The following is an 8,524-nucleotide window of genomic DNA, read 5'->3' on the forward strand; positions in this document are numbered from 1 at the left end:
GTCCGAACTCGTACAGGAGCCTAATACAAGGGGTCACACCCTTGTTGTAGTCTAGTAGTTCAGGGTTTCCCAAACTGCACGTTTGGGTTTTGCACTATCACTACACAGCTTGATAATGAGTTGGTTATTTTAATCGGCTGTGTAGTGCTAGGGCAAACCAAAACTTGCACCCCGTGGGGAGGGGGGGCAGGACCAAGTTTGGGAGAACCTGGCCAACTAGACTACAACAAGTGTCTGAACTCCCCCCCCCCCCCCCCCACACACACACACGCTCATCCAAACCAACTCATCCCAGCCTGACTGTGTGTGATGTCCCAACCAGCTCCTTTCATGCCCCCCAGCATTTCTTCCAGCTTCCCTCCCTCCCAATGTGTTTCAGCTCCTCTCAAGGATGTGCTCCCTTCCTTCCTTCCTCCCATCCAGCTGAAATTGGCAGCTCCCCGCCTTCCCATAATCGTTGCAAGCTTAGAACGCCCTTGTTAGAGCAAATTAACTCTTTGTTGGAGGACAAAACCGTCTGGTTCAAAACAGCTCAGTCTGTGAACACTTGAAGGGACCAAATTAATGTAAGAGAACAGAGCAGGAACATTTCACATTGTGCCATGAAAAAGACGGATTCAGATTTACTCCTCACATATCACAGGGTATTCATGTACTAAATGGCTACTGAGGGATGGAGAGGGTGTGAGAGGGGAAATCCAATGGAAATAATTAAGTGGTTGGTGTTAAACACAGCGAGAGATCTCACTGAACCATCATGGAGAGTTGGGAGAAAACCCTATGCCAAGTTTAGAATGATTACATAAGGGGACTAGGGGAGGAGGAGAGAAGTAGTAGAGTGGTAACCTACTTATTTCAAACTCCCTCCCACGGTGTGCAGCAGCAGCTCTGTGATCTTTGGGCCCTCTGCCCTGGTGAGAGCTGCAGCGAAGTGCAGAGGGTATAATCCCTTTTGCTGGAACACAAGAGATGAGAGGAGATATTTGACTGTAACTTTCCACTGGAATAGACCAACCAACCGCCCTAGCCTTTTGTGTCACCATTAAGCCATTCCAGCAACCACAGTCATATTGAAACATCAACTCTGTGTAGTCAACTAGAGCCAGCTAGGAGTAGCCAATATGTTTTGTTAGTGGGGCTAACTCAGAGTGAGAACGAGTAAAATAAAGGTGAGAGATAACCCACCTCTGAAGGCAGGCACTTGCTCCACACTCCAGCAGACGCCTGACAGCCTGGATGTGGCTTGCCTTGATACCAGGAAGAAGACAGGCATGGGCACAATGGAGGAGTTGGGGTTTGCTTCCCTGTCCAGTAGTAGCTTCATGGTTGTGTGCCTGCCCATGTGACTTATGTCATTCAGCACATATCTTTCATTAGTGATATTGCTTTGGTTTTATTTAGAGGATGATTCCATTGGAATATTTTCTTCATGGTTTGCAGTTTTAGAAGTTTGGAACCACCAAAACTCTTCCTAGAGCTGGCTCCCCGGCCAATCAACGAAGAAGGGCCTTATGGAGGGAGGTGACCAAGACCCGATGGTCACTCTGACAGAGCTCCAGAGTTCCTCTGTGGAGAAGGACAACCATCTTTGCAACACTCAACCAATCAGGCCTTTATGGTAGAGTGGTCAGACGGAAGCCAGTCCTCAGTAAAAGGCACATGACTACTAGCTTGGAGTTTGCCAAGAGGCACATAAAGGACTCAGACTATGAGAAACAAGATTCTCTGGTCTGATGAAACCAAGATTGAACTCTTTGGCCTGAATGCCAAGCATCATGTCTGGTGAAGAAGCCAGATGTCTGTCACGTGGTCAGGGTTGGGGAGTAAAAGATTACATGGCTTCTTCACCTGTGATATGTAATCCATTACATGTAAGGGATTACAAAAAAACTGTAACTATAATCCGTTACTTTACCAGCAAAAATATTGTTATCAGATTACAGATACTTTTGAAAAAGGACATGATTACCTTTAGGATTACTTTTAAATTCAGAAATGATGTTTGTGTAAAAAAATATGTTGTAGTCTACAGTCCAAGCTATGTCTTCCAATGGTGCGACTGTTGTTGGCATCCAAAAATTTGAATAAATGCTTGGAGGTAAGGATGTAGTCTACGGCGATACGGATATAACTTATTATTGATATATACAATGCGCATTGCTGTGAATCACACTGCTGCTCTCTCATTTAGCTATTTGCAATTTACAGATTGTGGTTATTGTGGATGGCTGTTCACAACTCTAAATGTCTATTTGAGCCAAATAATGGATGAATTCAAGAAGGTTAAGCCTATCAATCATTATTTTTGAAACAAGTGGACAGCCAGTGAAACATTTCGCTCTTGCAACAGCTGCATTGTGCGGATACCAGCCTATGGAACAAAAATTAGGCTTTTATTGCCCAATCTAATTGATGCTGATAAAAAAAACATAGTCCTAATGGACACATGCTCAATCTAGCACACTTTTGACATACTTAAAATGGCAATCTGTAGTTGCTACATACATTTTTGGACTTATAATCATATATATAGTACCAGTCAAAAGTTTGGACGCACACCTACTCATTCTATTTTTTCTTTATTTTTACTATTTTCTACATTGTAGAATAATAGTAAAGATGTCAAAACTATGAAATAACACATATAGAATCATGTAGTAACCAAAAAGAGTATTGATATATAAATACATTTTAGATTCTTCAATGTAGTCACAGTTTTTCACACTCATGGCATTCTCTCAGATTTCCACCAGTCTAATGTCCATTGCTTGTGTTTCTTGGCCCAAGCAAGTCTCTTCTTCTTATTGGTGTCCTTTAGTTGTGGTTTCTTTGCAGCAGTTCGACAATGAAGGCCTGATTCATGCAGTCTCCTCTGAACAGTTGATGTTGAGATGTGTCTGTTACTTGAACTCTGGGAAGCATGTATTTGGGCTACAATCTGAGGTGCAGTTAACTCTAATGAACGTATCCTCTGCAGATGAGGTAACTCTGGGTCTTCCTTTCCTGTGGCGGTCCTCATGAGAGCCAGTTTCATCATAGCACTTGATGGTTTTTGTGACTTCACTTGAAGAAACTTTCAAAGTTTTTGAAATGTTCCATCTTGACTGACCTTTGTGTCTTAAAGTATAGATGGAATGTAATTTCTCTTTGCTTATTTGAGCTGTTCTTGCCATGATATGGACTCGGCCTTTTATCAAATAGGGCTGTCTTCTGTATAGCACCCCTACTTTGTAACAACACAACTGATTGGCTCAAACGCATTAAGAAGGAAAGAAATTCCACAAATGAACTTTTAACAAGGCACACCTGTTAATTGAAATGCATTCCCAGGTGACTACCTCATGAAGCTGGTTGAGAGAATGCCAAGAGTGTGCAAAGCTGTCATTCAAGGCAAAGGGAGGCTACTTCAAAGAATATAAAAATAAAATATATTTTGATTTGTTTAACACTTGATTCCATATGTATTATGTCATAGTTTTGATGTCTTCACTATTATTCTTTAATGTAGAAAATTGTAAAAAATAAAGAAAAACCATGGAATGAGTAGGTGTGTTCAAACTTTTGACTGGTACTGAATAGATATAAAACTGGGCCATTAAATCAACAACGTTTTATATCGGTCCCATGACAAAATGTGTAGAATTGCAGGAATTTTGCTTGAAAACAGCCAAATCTTCTTCTAGGGCCAGGAACCTGGTTCATCCTGCCATACACTATTTTGATCTCACTCGATTTGTTTTGATTATGAGGTGGTTCCTAATGAATTTGCTATCACAAAAGGGGTCCTGGGACATAGATGTCTATGATTTGTTAAGATTTGTTCTGGTCTGGACAGGACCAAATCTGAACCAATCATAGACATCTATGTTTGTGCCAGATCAAGGCCGGTCTGGACCAGATCAAATGTGAACCAATTATAGATGTCTATGTTTGGACCAAATGTAGGCCAGTCTGTCTGTGGCTGTTGAAATCAAGGCCCATCCGGACTGGGTCTAATCAGAACCAAACAATCAAACAACGTCTATGATTTTTCAGATTTGGTCCGGTATATATTGTACCAAAAATCTACGTCCGTGGACATAGATAGTTGAGGTAATATGTACGTATACCTGGGGTAAAGATGACTATGCATTGATAATAAGCAGCGAGTAGCAGCAGTGTAAAAAAAGTAAGGGTAGCAGTTTGATACATTTTTCAGAAGTTTTTTTGCTTAGGGTTAGAAGCTGTTGAGGAGCCTTTTGGACCTAGAATTGGCACTCCGTGCTCTGCTTACCTTGCAGTACCAGAGAGAACCATCTATGACTTGGGTGGCTGGAGTCTTCAACAATTTCTTGGTCCTTCCTCTAATATCGCCTAGTATAGAGGTCCTGGATGGCAGGAAGCTTAGCCCTAATGATGTACTGGGCCATTCGCATTACCATTTGTAGCACCTTACGGTCAGATGCCGAGCAGTTGCCATACCAGGCAGTGATGCAACCGGTCACGTTGCTCTCGATGGTGAAGTTGTGGATCTTTTTGAGGACATGGGGACCCATGCCGAATCTTTTCATTCTCCTGAGGGGGAATAAGCACTGTCGCTCCCTCCCTATGTTTGGACCATGATATTTTGTTTGTGATGTGGAAACCAAGGAACTTAAAGCTCTCAACCCGCTCCACTACAGTCCCGTCGATGTGAATGGTGGCGTGTTTGACCCTCCATTTCCTGTAGTCCACGATCAGCTCCTTTGTCTTGCTCAGGTTGAGGGAAAGGTTGTTGTCCTGGCACCACACTGCCAGGTATCTGTCTCATCTTTGTCAGTGATCAGGCCTACCACTGTTTGTGTCAGTTCCATGCTGACTGTCAGCTCTGGCTGCTCCACGCTGACTGGCGGCTCTGGCTGCTCCATGTAGGCTGACAGCTCTGGCGGCTTCTTACAGACTAGCAGCTCTGGCGGCTCCGTGCAGACTGGAAGCTCCTTGCAGATTGACAGCTCCTTACAGACTGACAGCTCCTTGCAGACTGACAGCTCCTTGCAGACTGACAGCTCCTTGCAGACTGGCAGCTTCATGCAGACTGGCATCTCTGGATGCTCCATGCAGACTGACATCTCTGGCTGCTCCATGCAGACTGACATCTCTGGCTGCTCCATGCAGACTGACATCTCTGGATGCTCCATGCAGACTGACATCTCTGGCTGCTCCATGCAGACTGACAGCTCTGGCTGCTCCATGCAGACTGACAGCTCTGGCTGCTCCATGCAGACTGACAGCTCTGGCTGCTCCATGCAGGCTGGCGGCTCTGGCTGCTCCATGCAGGCTGGCAGCTCTGGATGCTCCATGCAGACTGACATCTCTGGCTGCTCCATGCAGACTGACAGCTCTGGCTGCTCCATGCAGGCTGGCAGCTCTGGCTGCTCCATGCAGGCTGGCAGCTCTGGCTGCTCCATGCAGGCTGGCGGCTCTGGCTGCGCTGAACAGACGGGAGACTCCGGCAGCGCAGGAGAGGAGAAAGGCTCCGACAGCGCTGGAGAGGCGGGAGACTCCGACAGCGCAGGAGAGGCGAGGCGCACTGTAGGCCTGATGCGTGGTGCTGGCACTGGTGGTACTGAACCGAGGACACGCACAGGAAGCCTGGTGCGGGGAGCTGCTACCGGAGGGCTGGGGTGTGGAGGTGGTACTGGATAGACCGGACCGTGCAGGCGCACTGGAGCTCTTGAGCACCGAGCCTGCCCAACCTTACCTGGTTGAATAATCTCGGTCGCCCTGCCAGTGAGGCGAGGTGGAATAGCCCGCACTGGGCTATGCAGGCGAACCGGAGACACCGAGTGCAAGGCTGGTGCCATGTAAGCCGGCCCAATGAGACGCACTGGGGACCAGATGTGTAGAGCTGGCTTCATGGCATTTGGCTCGACGCTCAATCTAGCCCGGCCGATACGCGGAGCTGGAATATACCGCACAGGGCTATGCACCCGCACTGGGGACACCGTGCGCACCACTGCATAACAGACAGCCATAGACTTTGCTAGATCACCCCACTAGCTACAATCCCAATATATACACACCACATACAAAACCCATGCCACACCCTGGCCTGACCCAATACATGAAGATAAACACAAAATACTTCGACCAGGGCGTGACACAGTCTCAAATCTCTGGAAGACTGAAACAGGTTTCTCACAACGCCATCCATCATTCCTTCAATTCTCACCAGTTTCAAAGTCCCTGCCAATGAAAAACATCCCCACATCATGATGCTGCCACCACAATGCTTCTCTGTGGGGATGGTGTTCTCAGGGTGATGAGATGTGTTGGGTTTGTGCCAGACATAGCGTTTTCCTTGATGGCCAAAAAGTTACATTTAACCAGAGTTAATGATTGGGGAATCTCCCACATGTCTTTTGGCGATCACCAAACGAGTTTGATTATTTTTTTCTTCAAGCAATAGGTTTTTTTCTGGTCACTCTTCCATAAAGCCCAGCTCTGTGCAGTGTATGGCTTAAAAAGTGGTCCTATGGACAGATACTCCAATCTCTGCTGTGGAGCTTTGCAGCTCCTTCAGGGTTATCTTTGGGCTCTTTGTTGCCTCTCTTAATAATGCCCTCTTTGCCTGGTCCGTGAGATTTGGTGGGCGGCCCTCTCTTGGCAGGTTTGTTGTGGTGCCATATTTTTTAAATTCTTTATAATGGATTTAATGACGCTCTGTGGGATGTTCAAAGTTTCTGAAATGTATTTATAACACAACCCTGATCTGTACATCTCCACAACTTTGTCCCTGACCTGTTTGGAGAGCCCCTTGGTCTTCATGGTTCCGCTTGCTTGGTTGTGACCCTTGCTTAATGGTGTTGCAGACTCTGGGGCCTTTCAGAACAGGTGTATATATACTGAGATCATGTGACAGATCATGTGACACTTAGAATGCACACAGGTGGAGTTTATTTAACTAATTATGTACTTTTGAAGGTAATTGGTTGCACCAGATCTTATTTAGGGGCTTCATAGCAAAGGGGGTGAATACTGCATGCACCACTTTTCCGTTTGAAAAGTGGACTATTTTGTGTCTCATCTTTGTCGGTGATCAGGCCTACCACTGTTTGTGTCATCAGTAAACTTAATGATGGCATTGGAGTCGTGCTTGTCTACGCAGTCATGGGTGAACAGGGAGCACAGGCAGGGACTAAAAAAAATCAATTTAAATTACAGGTTGTAATGCAACAAAATAGGAAAACGCCAAGGGGGATTCATATTTTTGCAAGGCATTGTAGTTAGAGGATGCAGGGCTCCAGGGAATGTTTCCAATACTCCTTGAAAACCAAGGTGGTTTCTTTTATTGGGCCACTGCTCCCAGGAGTGTTGCTGTTTACCCTTTATATCCTGGATCATGCAAACGTTTAGGCCTGCTACTTTTCCAATAAAGTGTTTTTCTATGAACTACAGCTGCCAACACATTTTAAAATATAATGTGACAGTGAGAGAATAATTATGTATCTGATTTGATCTTGTTTGTAGGTCCAGCCTGAATAATGCAGAGTAACAAGGATTCTACTTTTTGCGTAAGTTCCTTTATACAAGTCTATCAGAGCAGAACCTGTGTGTGTGTGTGTGTGTGTGTGTGTGTGTGTGTGTGTGTGTGTGTGTGTGTGTGTGTGTGTGTGTGTGTGTGTGTGTGTGTGTGTGTGTGTGTGTGTGTGTGTGTGTGTGTGTGTGTGTGTGTGTGTGTGTGTGTGTGTGTGTGTGTGTGTGTTTTTCATGCTCATATGCCACCTTTTCATGCACATCTGTAAGGATGTTCTTTACCTAAACCCAATCTTCACTTGAGCCCACATTCACATACAACATGTAGGTTGGCTTGAATTAGTGCATAGTGTCTCAGGTATACATGTAAACTGAACTGCAACGTGGAATACGTGTCAGTGCAGTGGTGCTGGCCTGTTTTTTGTTGTGCAATGTCATCAGATGACTTATTTTTTCAAATGGTGGTCTACATTTCACAGTATGTTCTTTTTGATTTGGTCCATGAACTCCAAAAGGGTCAACAAATATTGACTTTAACAGGACAATGTCCTACACAGACATGCTGTTCAAATACACAACCAGTGTAATTTAGTTTCATCATTATATTACGGATGCTGAGATGAGAGTGAAATCACCAGAAAGTAGGTGATATAGAGAGTATTAGTAAGATAGTTACTGAAAGAGAATAATGCTGCTCAGAAGCATCACTTCTTGCCTCCCATCTTCAGCAACCATAGACAACCTGTTCTCAGTTGCCAGGGCAGGCAGCTTGGTTCCTGATATCTCTCTGGATGACACACTGCAAAGCTTCCTATCCCTGGACTCAAGTGCTGCTCTCGAACAACATTATGCAGACATTCAGCAACACTTGTCCGCTGAACAACTCACTGTTTTCAACCAGGACCTGACGTCTCTATTGGGAGGGAACACAAATGTGGCCTTGGGGGGTGTGGGTGTTGTGGCACTAGCCCTGTCTCTACTCTTTGATGTCTTAGCCCACAAGGCAAAAAGGCATGGGGACAGCAAGAAT

This window comes from Oncorhynchus gorbuscha, linkage group LG06 (genome assembly GCF_021184085.1).
Source record: "Oncorhynchus gorbuscha isolate QuinsamMale2020 ecotype Even-year linkage group LG06, OgorEven_v1.0, whole genome shotgun sequence".
NCBI lineage: Eukaryota > Metazoa > Chordata > Actinopteri > Salmoniformes > Salmonidae > Oncorhynchus > Oncorhynchus gorbuscha.